This window comes from Trachypithecus francoisi, unplaced genomic scaffold (assembly GCF_009764315.1).
Source record: "Trachypithecus francoisi isolate TF-2019V2 unplaced genomic scaffold, Tfra_2.0 Lachesis_group5, whole genome shotgun sequence".
Taxonomy (NCBI): domain Eukaryota; kingdom Metazoa; phylum Chordata; class Mammalia; order Primates; family Cercopithecidae; genus Trachypithecus; species Trachypithecus francoisi.
In genome coordinates, this window is record NW_022681470.1 from 23427334 (window position 1) to 23445152 (window position 17819).

Sequence of the window (17819 nt, forward strand, 5' to 3'; positions counted from 1 at the left end):
GTTCTCAAATGCACCTGACTTGAAAAAAAATCACATAGGTACCATCATACCTGCAATATTCCTTCCTAAGCATTCTTATTACTTACCCATCAATCTAATCTCCCAATCCCACCAATGACTTTCTGTGATATCCATCATATCTTTTATGTTTCTCTTCTATGCACAGTCAAGAAAGCTGGGGATTTTTAAAAAACATGCTTGTTCTTTCAATGAATTTAATTCAATGAGTGAAAATTTTCTTGGTCCCTCATTTGATATTTTGGATACCACTATTGGAAACAGAATCATTTACTAGAATCTGGACCAGACATGGGAGGGTAACACAGTGACAACAGCACTGGCTTAGGCATCATGAAGCTTGAGTCTAATCTTGGCTCTTCTTCTCATTAGTGGTGTGACCTTGGGTCAGTGACTTCTTTCCATTGGACTTTAGTTTCCCCATTTGAAAAACAGAGAAAACTCTATATTATCTATTTTTTTTCTGGAAATTCATGAGGTAGGCTGGGCATGGTGGCTCATGCCTGTAATCCCAGCACTTTGGGAGGCTGAGGCGGGCAGATCACGAGGTCAGGAGATCGACACCATCCTGGCTAACATGGTGAAACCCCATCTCAACTAAAAATACAAAAAATTAGCCGGGCATGGTGGCGGGAGCCTGTAGTCCCAGCTACTCGGGAGGCTGAAGTAGGAGAATGGCGTGAACCCGGGAGGCAGAGCTTGCAGTGAGCTGAGATCACGCCACTATTCCAGCCTGAGTGACAGAGCGAGACTCTGTCTCCAAAAAAAAAAAAAAAAAGAGGAAGAAATTAATGAGGTATGTGCATGTTTTTCTCAGCATGCCCTAGATCCTTCACTATCACTTCTGTCTTCATCACTTGCTAGGAGAAAGAGTGATTATAACTGAGAGGAAAAGGGAGCACTAGGAATTCTAATCTTAATCTGTCTGTTCTATTTTCAGTCAAAGCCATTCATTATATTAAAGTTTGAGTTTTAATTCTAAACAGCATAGTCCTAGGGAAAGGAAAAAAGGGAAGTTCTATTTTGTATTAATTTTGCTTGTTAGAGAGCAGAGACTTGGTTACCCCATAATAGTAGGATTGTAGGAATCCATGTCCTTATTGTCATATCCTTCCCTTGACAGCCCAAGCACTCGTTAACACAGGCTTCCTGGTATCCATAATAGGAGAGACTCAAAATGAAGTTTATGTGATGTGACTGGTAAATTATATTATTTGAAACTTTCAGGGCCATGAATTCCTTATGTTTTCGGATGCTGTGTGCTGCTGTGATGTAACATTTATTTTAATGGCCCCAGAAATGCACTGAGCAATAGTGCAGCAAATTAATGCCATCATCCTGCTTGCCTGAAACTGTAAGAGGCAATTTGAACCACATTTGGTGTTTATAATTATTTTGTAATCTGATTTGCAGAGTTGGAGCAATTATTGGTATGTAGATAACAAATAAATCTTAATAAGAGATATGTTAGTTTTTAGAAGATCCACCATACCCACGTGGTCACTAGAAGAAGCAGGAAGGAGGAATATTTATCTGACTGTTTCTGATTCAATTCTTTTGGCAGTCAGGAAAGTGGCAGAAGAATTCATGAGAGTAAAAGTGAAAAAAGAGAGAGATTCTACCATATATATTCCTTCTATGAATTAAAGTTCATTGGGGAGGTGGAGGTTCACTTTTGTCATTCCAACTTGTGACTGTTGTAGACTACACTTGGCCTTCCAAAAGCTTAAATCAACTGAAGTGCATCCCAGAATAGACTCTGATAGGAGCTGCCTTCAGAGATGATTAAACCTCTCAGTAGCTTCCCGTGCTGAGATGGTGGAGCAACCATATAAAGTCACCCTAGATCACTGAGTCTTCCTATAGAGGGCAGTTGTTTTGTAGAATTGCCTAGTACTGCAGCTTACCTTTGCACAAGCAGTAGATATATTTTTGTTGCGTTAGCATCTGAGTTTTGAGAAGTTGTTTGTTACAGCACCATAACCACATTAGTCAGCTCAGCTGCCATAGCAAAATATCATAGGCTGGGTGGCTAAAACAATACAATTTTATTTTCCCACAATTCTGGATGCTGGGCAGTCCAAGATCAAACTGCTGGCTAATTCAGTTCCTGTTAGGTGGTCACCTTCTCCCTCTGTCTTCACTGGGCAAGTGGAGAACTCTGGTGTCCAGTCCTCTTCCTATAAGAGCATTAATCCTATAATCAGGATCCCACCCCAATCTGAACCCAATCATCTTATCCCAGTATCTCCCAAAAGCCCCATATCTAAATATCATCACATTCGGAGTTAGGGCTTCAACACATGATTCTTGAGGCAGAGGGAAGGGGCAGTGGGAACACAATTCGGTACATGACAATAACCTTGCCTATCCTGGTTAATTAAGTAATGATTAAGGGATGTTTTAGCATCTTCATACCGCCTTACAAGGATTCATACTTTTTTTTAACTTTCGAGTTCAGGGGTGCATGTTCAGGCCTGTTACATAGGTAAATTGCATGTCATGGAGATTTGGTGTACAGATTATTTTTTTCACACAGGTGATAAGCATAGTACCCAACAGGCAGTTTTTCAGTTCTCACCCTCTTCCCACCCTCCACCCTCAAGTAGGTCCCAGTGTTTATTATTCCCTTTTTTGTGTCCACGTGTATTCAATGTTTAGCTCCCACTTGTAAATGAGAACATGCAGTATTTGATTTTCTGTTCCTGTGTTCGCTTAGGATAATGGCCTCCAGCTCCAACTATGTTGCTACAAAGGACATTATCTCATTCTTTTTTTATGGCTGTGTAATACCCTATGTGTGTGTGTATCACATTTTCTTTATTCAGTCTACCATTGGCATTTAGGGTGATTCCATGTCTTGCTATTGTGAATAGTGCTGCAGTGAATATATGTGTGCATGTGTCTTTATGATACAATGATTTATATTCTTCTGGGTGTATACCTAGTAATGGAATTGCTGGGTCAAATGGTAGTTCTGTTTTTAGCTCTTTGAGAAATCACCATACTGCTTTCCACAATGGTTGAATTCTCACCAACAGTGTATAAGCATTCCCTTATACACTCCCACCAACAGTACGTAAACGTTCCCTTTTCTCCACAACCTCACCAGCATCTGTTATTTTTTTACTTTTTAGTAATAGCTATTCTGACTGGTGTGAGATGGTATCACATTGTGGTTTTAATTTGCATTTCTCTAATGATCAGTGATACTGAGTTTTTTTTTCATACGCTTGTTGGCCACACGTATATCTTCTTCTGGAAAGTGTCTGTTCATGTCCTTTGACCACTTTTTAATAGGGTTGTTTGTTTTACTTGTAAATTTGTTTGGTTTACTGAATATTAGACCTTTGTCAGATGCATAGTTTGCAAAAATTTTCTTCTATTCTCTAGGTTGCCTATTCACTGTCTTGATAGTTTCTTTTGCTTTGCAGAAACTCTTTAGTTTAATTAGATACCATTTGTCTATTTTGGCTTTTGTTGCCATTGCTTTTGGCATGTTTGTCATGAAATTTTTGCTTGTTCCTATGTCTAGAAGGGCATTGTCTAAGTTGTCTTCCGGGATTTTTATAGTTTTGGGTTTTACATTTAAGTCTTTAATCTACTTTTGTAAGTTGTATGAGGAAGGGGTCCAGTTTCTACTTTCTGTATATGGCTAGCCACTTATCCCAGCACAATTTGCTTGTTCTTGTCAACTTTGTCGAAGATCAGATAGTTGTAAGTAGTGAACTTATTTCTTGGCTCTCTGTTCTGTTTCATTGGTCTATATGTCTGTTTTTGTATCAGTATCATGTTTTGGTTACTCTATCCCCGTGGTATAGTTTGAGGTTGGGTGGCATGATGCCTCCAGCTTTATTCTTTTTGCTTAGGTTTGCCTTGGCTATTTTGGCTGTTTTTGGATTCCATATAAATTTTAAAATAGTTTTTTCTAGTTCTGTGAAGAGTGTCATTGATAGTTTGATAGGAATAGTAGTGAATGTATAAATTGCTTTGGGCAGTATGACCATTTTAATGGTACTGATTCTTCCTATTCATGAGCATGAAATGTTATTCTATTTGTGTCATTTCTGATTTTTGAGCAGTGTTTTGTAGTTCTCATTGTAGAGATCTTTCATATCCCCGGTTAGCTGTATGCCTAGATATTTTATTCTTTTTGTGGCAATTGTGAATGGGATTGTGTTCCTGATTTGGCTCTCGGCTTGACTATACCACATTTTCTTTATCCAGTCTGCCACTGATGGACATTTAGGTTGATTCTTCTATGTCTTTGCAGTTTATACAAATTTTGACACCAATTTTATCTCTGCAAATGTTACCCTGTCTTCTTTGCTATGCTGGAAAATGACCTCAATGGTAATTCTAGCATTATACCCAGAGAAGCATGTCATTAACTATCTCCTGTGGTTTCATTTATTTATTTATTTTTATTTTATTTTATTTTGAGATGGAGTCTTGCTGTCTCCCAGGCTGGAGTGCAGTGGCGCAATCTCAGCTTACTGCAAAGCTCCGCTTCCTGGTTCACTCCATTCTCCTGCCTCAGTCTCCCAAGTACCTGGGACTACAGGTGCCCACCACCACGCTCGGCTAAGTTTTTGTATTTTTAGTTGAGACACGGTTTCACTGTGTTAACCAGGATGGTCTTGATCCCCTGACTTTGTGATCCGCCCACCTCAGCCTCCCAAAGTGCTGGGATTATAGGCGTGAGCCACCACGCTCGGCCTTTCCTATGGTTTCTAATGTTCAAATGCCCCACTCTCTATATGAGTCTATCACACTTCTTCATCTTTCATCTGAGTTCTACTCTGAGTGGAGGATAAGCTAGGACATGTCTAATCTTTTCACACTATCTTTGTCTCTACTTCTCTTTGTACCAACTAGGATAGAAAAAATGAGTTTTCTACCTTCTCTTCCTGTGTAGCAGATTTCCCTATGTTACATTCTTTTTTCTAAGGAGACTTCTGTTTTGCTCTCTTCCCCTGGGCCATAAAGGTGAGCGCAGGGAGAAAAACTTCAATAAGGGAAAACAGAAATACCTTATCCATGTTTTCACTATGTGTTTATATATGTATTATTTTATTAATGTTATATTCACCACTAGCTAGTGAGGTACATGAGGAGAGCGACTGAGTCTGTTTTCCTCATATTACATCCCTAGTAACCAGCATATTGCCTAGTACAGAAAAGGAGAGCTATACTTTCCCTTCAGAATGGAGGTGGGTCTATGCTAGGCAGCTGTCCTTGACCTCCATCCTTCACTCTCCTCTCCAGTGCAGCTTTCAGACTTCTCCTTCCAAGCTTGGCTCAATCGGTACTTCTTCCATGATCTCCTCAGTTAGAATGAAAAACACGAAACAACTAGTGTGACAACACTTATCTCATTCTACCTAAACCTAATTGTTTCTATGACTATTTCCTCAACTAGTTGCAGAGGGCAGATCCCTAAATTATTTACCTTGTATATCTGTCCCCGTCTGTAATGGTTAATTTTAGGTATCAACTTGACTGGATTGAGGGATGCCTCAATAGCTAGTGAAGCATTGTTTCTGAAGGTGTCTGTGTGGGTGTTTCCAGAGGAGACTGGCATGTAAGTTGATGGACTGAGTGAGGAAGATCTGCCTTCAATGTGGGCAGGCACCATCCAATTGGCTAAGGGCAGATGGAACAAAGAGGCAGAAGAAGGGGGAATTCTCTCTCACTCTTGGGGTAGGATACCCTTGTCCTACAGCCCTTGGACATCAGAACTCCAGGTTCTTTGGCCTTTGGATTCTGGTACTTGCACCAGTATCCTTCAGGACACTCGGGCCTTTGGGATTGAACTGAGAGTTACACAATTGGCTTCCTTGGTTCTGAGGCTTTTTGACTTGGACTGAGGCATGCCTTCCAGAAGCTTCAGCTTGCATATGGCCTCTTGTGGGACTTCTCAGCATCCATAGTCATGGGAGCCAATTCCCTTAATAAATCCCCTCTCATATATCTAACTGTCTATATCCTACTGGTTCTGTTTCTCTGGAAAATGCTTATTAATACACCCTCCTTACCACTATCAATGGTGCCTTCCTCATTGACTGTGGTAGGTGTTTGATAAACATTTGTTGCATTAAAATAAATTCCCAATCTCATTTTCTCTCTTTTCTGGCTTCTTAGAAACACAACCTGAAGAACTCCATACTATTTCTACACGAATTTTTACTGTACCTATCAGCAGCATCTTTGATCTGTCTGCCAACCTGACATCTGAGAATATCTAGCATGGTTCTAGCACAGGAAGGGGTTGGCAAATATTCTGTCCTGATAAAAAGATAATGAAGCACACAAGCGACCAGAAAATTGCCTGGAGTCCCCCACTGGCAAATGGAAGCTGAACTTCTTGTGTGTAGTTTAGCTTCCAATTCACATCTCCTCCTCTCAGATCCTTTAGTTCAGCAAGCATTTATTTAGCTCAAGGACACAAAGAATAATGCCAATAAAGATAAATTCAAGAAACTGGTTCAGTAAGAGCACTTAGCCTGGCTCTGTTCCATAGCCAGAAACTGAACCACCAGCCATAGCCAGCTTACCTTGTAAATGCAGAACCCTATGACAAGGAGTTCAGACAAGAAAACGATATGCCCAAATGCATATGCCACAGATGATGGGCTTGCAGCATTGCTTTTATAAAAGAAGAAATCTTCCTACTAAATACATTGCATCCCTGAGAAGAATATTAACTGAAAATCCATTCTACTACCTACGAATTATCCTTAGAGTGGCTGAATCTCTATAGTATTGTGTAAACTCGGTCTTTATGCTTGTATCTGGATTATCAAGAGTCTCTTATTGGTCTCCAAGAAAATGGTCCCACCATCCTCTAATCTGTGCTCCACACTGCCTCCAGAACTGTCTTTGAAAAACAAACAAACAAGCAAAACATGTATCTGATAATGAAAGCAACTCTACTAACGGTAGAACAGGCAGGATCCTAGGGTTGAGAGGAAATGTCAAGGGTGTCTAATGTGGTCTCGCACCTCATGCTGTGGAACCTGCTGGATGACTGTTCTTTTAATCAGTACTCTTCAATGAGAGGAAATTCTCTACTTCCTGAGGTAGCCCAGCTTTGACCAAAACCTGCTGTTTGTTCATGGCAATAAACAGAATACAATACTTGAGATTAAAATGGTGTATTTTTAAGCTGAATTAGAATACATGACAGTTTGTGCTGCATTTTTTACTTTGAAAGATGTATTGTACTCCAGTTCACTAAAGATGGACGCTCATGCTGCATAATATGGGCTTTCGAGTAGGGAGCTACTGGTTTTAGTCAATAACCTATCAGCTTCCTTTTTTCTAGTTATCAATCCCTTCCCTACTTACCAATGAAAACTGTACTTCTCTCCTACCCTATTCTCTTGGCCTCCTCATCCCTTACTCTTTCCCCTTCCCTTCCTCTCTCTCTTTTTCTCTTCCTGTCTGTCTCTCTCTCTGCCTCTCTTGGCGCTGGGACAGCAAGCCTGATAACATTCTTAAGTTATCATTCAGCTTCCTTGTGGTCTGAATTTAGACCCTGATCACATCAAAGTCCCTGATATCACTGACAGAGCTCTACAAGGGTAGGCAGGACTTTAGCAACCACAAAGAGTTCTCCATAGAAAGAAGCTTAGTTTAAATTAAATAGCAAATGTAAGCATGGCTCCAGAATTAGGCTACAAGGCCTCAACATGTGACTTTAATGGGTAAAAATGTCTTAGATGTGGCTGGAAAAGTGCTGCCTACATATAAAGTCTTTAGAAAAGTTATTAAGAACATTTATCTGTGAGTATTTACGGCCTTATAAATATTTTTAATGATAATGAAAATTATTCTTCCTGGAAGCCTAGGGAGAATGGATGACTACTGCTATTTTTCTCATTTTATAGACATACACATCTATTCTGATCATTTATCTCGAATTCTAGACAATTTGCTACTCCAGGTATCATCTTCATGTTTGCTCACAGAATGCAGTATTTGCTTTACTCAGCAGACCACTGAGCTACCTAATTCATAGCCAAGTATAATCAATACAAGAACCTAATATGTGCAGGGCATAGTGGAAACTCAAAACTATGTTGAGAAAATGAAAGAATAACGCTTGACTATACAAAGTTGCATATGCTCCTTCACTTCTTCACTCAGGTCATAGCCAGGATCACAGGCAGCTCGGTGGACAATTTCTGTTTCGTATGGTACAAAATGTGCTTCTAGTTTTCCAGTTGCCTTTTATTTATTTTTTATCAATTTTGCAAGTGCTCATCTAGTTAAGACAAAGCCCATGCAAAAACATCTTGTCAAGAAAGACAGTGCTTTGCTTTGAATCCAGTGGTTACCAACAGCAAGTGGGCTGGGATTGGTGCTCATTCCTCTAAGTCTGCTGTTCTGTTACTCATGCACTTATACCTGCGGTAGTGCTCCTGCAGGTGATGTGGATCAAGGCGCTCTGGTATCTATTCTTTGAACCTGCTTTTGTCCTTCTCAACATTTCTGGTGTCATCCACAGAACCACAGGAGGGTGACAAGGCCATCTGGGATTTTCCAGAGGGCAGTTATTCAGGTTCTCTTACCTCTGATCCCCCCACTCCAGGTCTTGTTTTTTCCCTTCTTTTTGCTCAGCAACTGTCTTCAGAGACAGAGGTATCAACTACTTTCTTGAAGCTCTGCTTAAAATTCTGTGTGGGATGAAGGGGTCATACTACAATAAGTTTGGAGATGCTCGTTACACATACTTCTTTATCCTACTTTAATAGTCATTACCACTTATGAAGCAATTTATGCATGTTCATTCTTTTATTTGTCATAACAAACTCGATTACATATACATACTATTATTATCACCTCTGTTTTACAAATGCAGAAACCCGGGCACAGAGTGATTGAACAACTTTTCAGTGGTCACATAGCTAGTGATAGAATTGGAATTTGAATATAGGTAGACTAGTTATAGAACCTTTGCTTTTAACCTCCATGGCATGCTGGCTTTTTGAGATGATGAAGAGTTTGGCTCTATCTCATATTTATACACACCCCTAAAACCATAGCCATACAGGACTTTTCTTTGTAATAGTCCTCACTCTTCTCCTCTGAGTTAGGCAAGCTGCAAAGAGAATCTGATTATAACATTTAAAATGCATATCCAAGTAAATCTACTATGAGGTGTGAAACCCTTCCCTTGGTTAGCTGATCTGGCAGAATAGTTGATTGTACTTAGTATAATGCCAACAGCCACAGACAGAGAGACCTATGACTAAGTATCTCAATTCTCTGATTCTTGATTTATTTTCAGGAAGAAAAAAAAGGTAGATTCAATTATGTTCAAACCTGCTGCATGCTTTCCTTCACCATTGATGACTTGCCAGTCAACTCCTTATTTTCCCAATCTCTCTCTTTTTTTACTGTAATCAAGTCAGCCTTTCCAAGTGAGAAGTGCCTCGACCTCCCAAAGTGCTGGGATTACAGGTGTGAGCCACCATGCCAGGCCACCTCTCCATCTTTAAGATCTCAGGATGCACAGCCAAGCTCACTGGTGCAGAAAATACCTGATATTCAGAATAGACCAGTAAGAGGTAGATAAAACTGTGGGTCAAATAGATTTTAAATCATATTCTAAATTTTTCCTCTTCCAATTTGTCAGCTTTGAATGGAGTAGTAATGAGAATCCCTCACTTGGAAAACAATCATATGGCCACCATCTCAGAATCCGACAAAACTGCACAATGCCTAAGCATAGAATTGAATGGATTGGGTGTGTAACTGGCTTAGGGCACTCCAATGCAAATGCATTAAAGAGAAAAGAAACACAAAGTCAGAATACCAATCCTATATGACTAAACTTCTTTGTTCCAGGTGTTTCTACATACATTGTCTCTTCTATCCTCCTAATGATCAAATTAGTTAGGTATTATTATCAATAATACTATTATCAATGTTTTACAGATAAGAAAAGTAACAATTGTCAAGTTTAAGTAGCTATTCGTGGTTGCACTGTTAACTGATGAAAGGCAAGATTTGAACCTGAGTTTTTGACCTTTGTGTTAGGCTCTTCTCGCATTGATATAAAGAATTACCAGAGACTGGGTAATTTATAAAGACAAGAGATTTAATTGGCTCACAGTGCTGCAGGTTACAGAAAGCATGGTACTGGCATCTGCTCAGCTTCTAGGGAGGACTCAGGAAGCTTACAATTATGGCAAAAGGTGAAGGGAGAGTGAGAGGTCATGGGGAGGTGCCACACACTTTTAAATGACCAGATGTCCTAAGAACTCAGTATCACGAAGACAGATTAAAGCCATGAGAGGTCTGCCCCCATGATCCAAACACCTCCCACCAGACCCAACTCCAACACTGGGGGTTACAATTCAATGAGATTGGAGCAAGGGCAAATATCCAAACTATATCAACCTTCATTATAGCAATCTCTTGAATTCACAAGTAATTGTTCAAGAAAGTTCCAAACTGCAATTGGTTTTACTTTAAATGATCTTCATTTAAAAAAAAAACTTTTTTAAAAAAACAATTATTCTCCATGAAGGATAGACTAATCAAATATAATCAGTGGATAATCTACCTGATTAATCTTATCCTTTCCAGTTTCAGATAAGCTTTTGTGTAACACTCTGTACATCAAACTGATCCCCATGATTAAATGCAACATCACAACTGGGTTGCTCTGGTTTGGAGTCCATATTGCTGAGCTCCTTATCTAGAGGATCATCTATCTTGTATTTTTTTCTACTTTGTATATTGGGATTTGTGCCAAGAAGATCTTTGAGGATGATGCTAACTAGCTTTCTCTGAAGACCATTACCTTGCCAATAATGCTGATACCTGGTCTTTATACATATTCTCACTAGCTCAGTCTCATGCCATTTATCTTCACCCAGTGCCAGATTTCTACCTACTTGGACTATTGTTGTAACCTCATAAGTGGCCTCTGTGCCTCCAATTTCTATCCTTTTGTGCTATTACTTTTAATAATAGAATCCCTTCTCCCATAGACTATGCCTATGGAATAGTCTAAATTTCTTACTATCTATTGCAAACTCATGAGATTCTTACACTAATATAATTTTCTGGATGTACTGCCTTCTACTCCATCTCAAAATATTTGTTCTAACCAAACTGGTCCCTGCTGTTCCCAGGACATATTTTATAATTTCCTTCTCTCACCCTCTTGCCATATGCTGGGTCTCTAATGACCTTGCCCTGTCTCTGTACCTGGTAACATCTATACTTTCTTTGCAACCCAGCTCAGATTCTGCCTCCTTCATGAGACCTTTCTCAGGCTTTACAAGTCCACATGGTGTCTTCATCTCTATTTCCATAGCATTCTGGATGTTTTTTTACTATTACAGTATTTAATAGTTTCTGTTTTGACTTACAGTTGTTTATAAATATGAGTCAGTCTCAGCATTCTGTGACTTCTCTAAAGAAAGGACTACTTCTTATTCATAGTTGTATCCCCTGCAAAGCTTAGTACAGCACCTTGCTAATAATAGGTAATCAGCAAATGTTTGACAACTTAAATATATTCTAATAAAGTCAGTTTCTGACTGTGTGACAAAGGTTATGAAATCATGAAAACTGGCTGTTTAAGAAGAGCTAAAATTATTTTTTAGATTCTTTCTGTTGTACTGACAGAATTATATGTTTGATCAGATGCTTTCTCTAATGTAATTTCTTCTGAAACAGCAAATAGCTTCATGCAAAGGAACTCACAGTAATCTTCTCCTTATTCTAGCTGTCACACTTTGTCTGTTGCTTGATAAGTATTTCAGCAGCCTTTGAATAAAAGCAAACTAACTTGCCTTAAATAACCTGAATAAAGTCCATTCTAATGCTTTGTTATGATCTTTTGGCTTGTAGAAACTGAGGTGTTCTCTATAGTAACAGTGTTCTCTAAAGTGTCACTAAGATAAAATTCATTTCACAAAATTGATTCCCCCTTGAATTGAATCCATTCAATTGATTCAATATTCACCCTTTGCCTTCCTCCAAGTTTTCTTCTTTCTTTCCATTTTCTACTTCTGGTTATAAGAAAGCTTGCTTGAATAAGAAAATATATAAATATATTATTATTATTATACATGGAAATATACATATTAATGTTTCATATAACTATACATATATCCTATGATATATATTATATGCTACTATATATAGTGGTATATGATAGGTATATATTATAGGTATATATTATTATATATTATATAAAATGATGTATGTAATGATAGATATATGTTATATACCACTATATATATCTACACACACACATACACACACACAAAGAAAAGAGGTTTAATTGGCTCATGGTTCTGCAGACTTTACAGGAAGCATGGAATATATATATACACACATATATAGTGATATATAATACATAAGCATGGAATATATATACACATATATAGTGGTATAATATATATTATCATGACATATATATCATACATATGTATATGTATTAGCAGTGGGAAAAAAGCTCCAAACAATGGCAATCTTTGGAAGCTAGTAATACCATTTTAAGTGGATAGTGATCTTAAAGTGAATGTGTAAGTGATATGCAAATAATTTATAAAATTAACCTACAGTCCTTTGGCCAAATTGTGCCAGACTGAGCCAAGAACTCTCTTCTTATAGGTCCTTCTGTACCTGCAGTTTCCTTGTGTTATGTAAATCACCAGAAATCACCAGAAAACCCTGGCTGTTCCTGGGCTTATGGATAAGCAGGCACATAAAGAACTTGAAATATGTTCTGAGAATAATGCAAATGATAAAGTTGTGAAAAATATTCATAACAGTGAGAGAGTTTCCTTTGCAGCAGGGCCTTCAGCGTAGCACCTGAGAGAGTTTCCTTTGCAGCAGGGCCTTCAACGTAGCACCTTCCTGTCTGATTGATCTCCCTCCCTATCCCAGTAGCCATGACCAGGCACCCGCCAACTGGTTGTGAACAATAATACGTCCCCTCTACAGTCCCACCTGGACCGGTTACTAACCTCATCTCTATTGAGATGATACACAGTAGCCCTCTCCCCCCTCCCTCTGTCTGTGATCAGGAATGTGACCTTTGCTTGAATGTCTGCACCTCAGTAGTTTTTCATCTTTTGTGTCATGGTTCCTGAACAGAATCTGGTAAAAGAGATTTATATCAGAAAAATGCGCATACCCCTCAAAGCTTTGCATGTAGTTTTGGGGGTTCATAGACTCCTTGAGTCCAGTCTATGAATTCTAAGCTTATAATCTCTGTACTAGACTGTAAACTCTGTGAGGGCAGAGATTGTACCTTATATATATTTGTATTCCCAATGAACATGGCAATGATTGGTAAATGCTTGATGAAGTAATAAAAATAAGAACTTTAAATATAACAATTATTATATTTTCAAGACAAATGAGGGAAGACCTGCTCTATTCATTACAAGAATGCCTATTGTATTTAGCTCTTATGGCTGCTGGTCTCAAGCACCATTGAGTATACCAAAAGGAGAAACAGGATTACTTAGTAACTGGACATAATTGAGCTAGATACAAAGAAGCCCTTCCCAATAGGAAGGTTAGGGGTTTCACATTAACTGTAAAAGAAAAGTGAACTTCCCGAGGTTGCCTTTAGAGTAGTGCTATTCTCTGTGGTTGGGCAGAACTACATGAAGGCAGGGGTGCCGGGCTGGTGAAGGGCCCTCCAGCCTTGAGATTCCAGTGGATGTTGTTTCCACCACACGCAGGGTCTTTGAAAAACACCAGACTTCAAAATGAGCTCTCTGTTTCTAGAGTTCTAATCTGAGACCAAACACCAGATTAAACGGGACCGCAAAGCAATGTCATACTACATGACCAGAGCCACACTGATAGGCATGGGAAGAAATCCACTTGGAGGAGGGTGAAGTGGGGACTGAATTTAGAGGAGAGTTTAAATGACATGAGAGGTGGAAGTTTGGTCCCAAGCAACCAAGTAAACAAGATAACAGGGAGAAAGAGATATCGGCTGTAGTTAGGACTTGGTAGATTTCCAGCCACCTCTTACTCTCCAGCCCAGAGTTTATCTCTAGGGTTAGGGAGGAGCAGAAATCATCCAAAAGATCCAAGGGGTTTTTGCCAACACTATTCAAGGTCTTAAGGTTTCCCAGCAGCTCTGCAGTTTAAAATCAAGTATGGGAACGCATCCAGAGACTACTGGAGTCTCAGAGGCAGTTGCTGGCAATTATTTCTCTGTCTTCCTGCCCATTTCCTTCTCTAGTTGACCTTTTCTCTCTTCATCATCTCCCTGTTTATTCCCCTTCGAACTACATTTTGTTGTTCTTCCAGGTATTGTGGTGTATCAGAAACAAAATATCCCAGTGCTTCTGCCAGCAGGATGATTTTGGGCAACTCACTTCACTTCTCTTAACCTAATTTTGTCACTTGTTAAACTAGAGCATTTGACTGAATAATGTCTAATTTGTGATGATATATAAATGGCTAATGCCTCTCCTCTCTTGCCTTCTTCTCCTATATTTTACCTCAATTTTTAGGCACTGGAGAGGGCATCCCTCAGAGCTAAAATGTTTTTCATGACTAGTAGGGCGTCATATTAACAGTAATAGCTATGACAGATTGTATTTTCCAGAGATGGCCATAACAATACACCCAATCCATATGCTCTTGTACAGCATGACATTGACATTCCGTCCATTAGGTAGTGAGGTCTGTGTCCCTTCCCCTTGAACTTGGGAGGGCTTTGTGACTCCTTTGACCAGAAGAATACAAAGAAAGTGACCCTGGGCCAAATTCTGGGCGCAGGCCTTAGGAAACTCACAGCCTCTGATTCCTGACTTTTGGGACACTGACTTGTGGCAACTTTCTCCCGTGCTGGGAGAAAGCCATGAAGTCATATGGAAAGGCTCCGTATAGGTATTTGGGTCAATAGCCTCTGTGGAGTTCCCGGTCAACAACCTTCTTCAACCCCCAGAACTGTGAAATAAACCCTCAAAGGATCCCAGCACACAGCTGTAGAGTCACTCCTAGGCTCTAAGACTAGGCTTTCCTAGCTAAGCCTTCAGACATTGTGGAGCAGAGATCAGCCTTCCCTATTATTCACTTTGCAAGTCCCTGATCCATAGACCTGGAAGCATAACTGAATGATTACTGCTTTATGCTATTAAGTTTGAGTGATTTGTTAGGAGAGCAAAGAGTAACAGGAAGAATAGCTAACCTTTATTGAGTGCTTACTGTGTGCTTACTACTCTTCTAAACGATTCACATGTATGTTAGTCCATTTTTTGTTGCTATAAAGGAATGTCTGAGGCAGGGTAATTTATTTTAAAAAGAGGTCTATTTGACTCATGGTTCTGCAGGCTGTACAAGAAGCATGGCGCCAGCATCTGCTTCTGATGCAGGCCGAAGGAAGCTTCCAATCGTAGAGGAAGTTGAACGGGGAGAAGGTGTGTCACATGGTGAGAAGGGGAGCAAGAGAGATGCCAGGCTCTTTTAAACAACCAGTTCTTGTGTGAACTCACAGATTGAGAACTCACTCATCACCAAGGGGGTGGCACCAAGCCGTTCATGAGGAACCCAACCCCATGACCCAAACATCTCCCACTAGGCCTCGCCTTTAACAATGTGGGTCACATTTCAACATAACATTATTTAGAAACATGCAAACTATGTCAGCATCCTCATTTCACATTTAGAACAATTTTATGAGATGCTATTGGTCTCATTTGCTGAGGGGAAACTGAGGCACAGGGAAGTTAAATAGCTTATTCATATTTACACATTTGGTAATCCAACAGAGGTTAGTCTGGACTTGGGGTCCTGTGTACTTAACCAGTATGCTATAATGCTACTCAGAAATAAGACTTTTGAGAAGATACATTTTTAAATTTTTTTATTTTTAATTGACCAATATTATATTTATTTATTGAAATATACACTATTAATTATAATTATCATCACCAATAGATCACCAGAACTTATTCCTCCTACCTAGCTGAAATTTTGTACTCATTGACTCACATTTCCCTTTTCCCTGCCTACTCCCCCACTCCTACCAGGCTCTAGTTACCAGCATTTCACTCTCTACTTCTATGTATTCAGCCGTTTTAGATTCCACATATAAGTGAGATTATGCAATATTTGTCCCTCTGTGCCTGGCTTATTTCACTTAGCATAATGTCTTCTAGGTTCATTCATGTTGCTGCAAATGCAAATGACAGGATTTCCTGTTTCTTAAGGCCCAATAGTATTTCATTATGTATTTATAACACTCTTTTTTTTCTTTGAGACAAAATTTTGCTCTTGTCAACCAGGCTGTAGTGCAGTGGTATGATTTCAGCTCACTGCAATCTCTGCCTTCCAGGCTCAGGTGATCCTCCTGCCTCAGCCTCCCTAGTAGCTGGGACTACAGGCACATGGCACCTCGCCTGGCTAATTTTTGTATTTTTAGTAGAGACAGGCTTTTATCATGTTGGCTAGGCCAGTCTCTAACTCCTGACCTCAAGTGATCCACCTACCTCAGCCTCCCAGAGTAATGGAATTACAGGCATGAGCCACCATGCCCAGCCATATAGCACACTTTTTAAATCCATTCATCTGTTGTGGGCACTTTTGTTGTTTCATATCTTGGCTATTGTGTGCTGCAATAAACATGAGAGTGCAGGCATCTCTTCAACATACTGATTTCAGTTCCTTTGGGTATATGCCCTAGAAGTGAAATTGCTGGATCACTGGGTAATTCTGTTTTTAGGTTTTTGAGGAATCTCCATACTGTTTTCCAATATGGCTGTACTAATTTACATTTCCACCAACAGTGTACAAGGATTCTCTTTTCTTCACATCCTTGCCAATACTTATCTTTTGTCTTTCTAATGATAGTCATAGCCAATCAAACAGGTGTGAAGTGATCTCTCACTGTGGTTTTAATTTGCATTTCTCTGATAATTTGAGTTCTTAAGTATTTTTTCATATATCTGTTGGCCATTTGTATGTCGTCTTTTGAGAAATTACTATTCAGGTCTTTGCCTCTTTTAAAATAAGGTTGTTTTCCTGTTATTGAATAGTTTGAGTTCCTTGTATATTTTGGATATTAGCCCTTTATCTGATGTATGATTTGCAGATATCTTCTCCCAATCTGTGGGTTGTCTCTTCACTCTATTGTTTCTTCTGCTGTGCAGAAGCTTAATAGTTTGATAAAATCCCAATTGTCTATTTTTGCTTGTATTGTCTGTACTTCGGGGTTTTATCCAAAAAATCACTATCTAGACCAATGTCGTGCAGCTTTTCCCTTATGTTTTCTCCTAGTAGTTTAATTTCAGGTCTTACATTTAATTCTTTAATCCATTTGAGTTGCTTCTTGTATAAAGGGTGAGATAAGGGTCCATTTTCATCCTTCTGCATGTGAATTTCCAGTTTTCCCAATACCATTTATTGAAGGGACAGACTTTTCCTCATTGTGTGATCATATGGCTTTTATTCTTCATTCTCTTTATGTGGTGTATTATATTAATTGATTTGTATATGTTGAGCCATCCTTGTGTCCTACTTAATTATAGTGAATGGTCCTTTTAATATTTTGTTGAATTCAGTTTGCTAGTATTTTGTTGAGGATTTTTGCACGCATATTAATCAGAGATATTGGACTGTACTCTTCTTACCTCATAGTATCTTTGTCTGGCTTTGGTATTGGGGTAACACTGACTTCATAATATTCCTTTCTCTTTGATCTTTTGGAAGAGTTTGAGATGAATTGGCTTTAATTCTTCAAATGTTTGATAGAACTCGCCAAAGAAGTCATTGGATCTTGGGCTTTTCCATCTTGGGAGGTT